Genomic DNA, 2,244 nt, shown 5'->3' on the forward strand with positions numbered 1-2,244 from the left:
TCTTCTCTGAGCGGGCGCTCGGCCAGTAGGCCGCAACTAGGCATGCTGAACCCACTAATGTGCCAGCGATGGGATATGAACATTTAACCAAAAATTCAGAAAGAATGTTGGTGAAGCATTCCTGAAGAACCTGTTCAACTCCAAAATGCTTAATTCGGCTATTCATGTGTTAGGGGGGAGAAATAATGCTAGAGAAGAGTTACGCCGTAACATATAATTACTTGTGTCTAGAATATCTTTATGGTCAGGTATTCCGTTATAGCATAGGATCTATTCCTGACTTCAGATGGCAACACATCACCATCTGGGGAGATGCATGCCCCCCGCCGCCAGGACCAATCCTACCCCCCAGAAACCCCGCCCAATACAGAAATTGGAGTTCTAAATGAACGGGGGGCTGCATGAAGAGACTTCCTGTAACACCTTCGGACAGCAACAGGGGAATATACGTACTGGGGCCCTGCAGAAGAATGAAACTACTGTGCTAATGGTAGCGAGTGATAGTGATTGGTGAAGACTAGATAGCAATTGGATGAGGTTAAAGCAGTGGCAAGTCGACCCCTGCCTCGGTCCCGCCAAAAATAAACCCTCGCCTCCCTTTCTAGAATTAAAAAAAAAGAATTGAACATTTTACAAAACATCAACAATCAGGCGGTGGAGACTATTTTAATATTTAATGTCCTTCATGTTTTTTATGTGTTTGCTGTTTTTACTGTACAGAAATCTCGATATCATAAGGTAACATGGCTCCCTGAAGAAGCGTCCATACACAAGAACAGGATCTCTTCAACCAAGAAAGGAATTTTGTGAAATTTGTGTCACAATCATAAAACCAATCAGATGTAAATTGAAGGTATTTCCACTCTTCCATATAACTACAGATCTCTCTCTATATATATACAAGGAAAATGAATGGTTGTAATGTATGAATTAATGTAGTTTAGTAGCTCAACAGGCAACCACGCTGCAAAGATTTTTTTACCAACTTTGAATCTGAATTCCATCAAAATAGTCTATAAAAGACCAGTTGAACCTCCCAGTACTTTAAAACCAACCTCTTGGGCATCCATGTTTTAGACGACATAAAACCAGCACAATTTATTAGACCTTCATGGGTATTTTTTGCCATCAGGTCAAGCTACTTGTGGAATATCTACTAGGGATTTTCCTAAAATAAATATCAAAATACTTGGTCGCTTGTCAGAGAATGTGTGGATGCCAGTTAAGTTGTTGAAAATTCAAAGCATACAGAAAAAAGAAGAAGTGAAATTAAGCATCCTCTTCCCAGGGTTGGTATTGATTGTGCCGGTCCTGTATGATGTACTTTCACTGTTGTGTTTCTTTTTTTCCTGGAGAAAAGTAAATAACGGGCAGCATCAACAAACAACAGCAGTGCCATTGTGGAATAATTTAGAGTTGAAATGTCATTGGATCCAGTTGCATTTTCTTTTTCCTTTTTTATATGTAAACCACTGGTGCCACAATTAGAGCCAGGTCCTCACAGGCGAGGTCCATTTTGCCATAACTAGTGTGCTGGTTTTCTTCTCTTCCAGCTCCAGCTTGCACATGCTGTCAGACATTACAAAAACCAAATTCTTTGTTAAAAAATCTAAACATTTTGGGGAAAAAGAGTGTGAATGTGCTAATATTTAGGAGAATTACAACAAGCTGCTTTTGGGAAAAACCTGCCTTGTGACCAAATGTTATTTTGTTATTTCCCTCTTAATAAAAACTAACCAAACATTACAGGCCAACACTCCCCCACTTTTACTCTAAAAGCCACAAAATGACACATGCAAGAAATTGAGTGCAGATGCAAATCCCTTTAAACATATGTATTTTATTTAATTTCTCGAAACAAAAGGCTCCAAAGCCATGCATGCCCTCGTTGTATGTAAGCTCATATTTTTAACCAGCGTAAAAATGATATGTCTTGCAATCCGTTTATGAGCGACTTATGTATAGACGATGTTACTGTAGTGGCTGTCCTTCGACCAGATAGACTGCTGCGAGGCGAGCTGCACTATGATGGTATCATTTTTGTCTGAACGACTCTAGGTACTTTATGAGTCTAAATATGTCGCCAGAACATCATCATTTATTTTTCTATAAACTGTATTATTTTCCCTACTGGTTTTTAATGGCCTTTTTTAAACATGACTTTAAAGCTTATGTTCATCCTAATGAATTCCAGTCCAGATAATATTCTGTTTTCTTGTTATCCTTATGCGTAATTCAATAATG

Source organism: Morone saxatilis, unplaced genomic scaffold (genome assembly GCF_004916995.1).
Source record: "Morone saxatilis isolate NCDOM2014 unplaced genomic scaffold, NCSU_SB_2.0 Contig1, whole genome shotgun sequence".
NCBI lineage: Eukaryota > Metazoa > Chordata > Actinopteri > Moronidae > Morone > Morone saxatilis.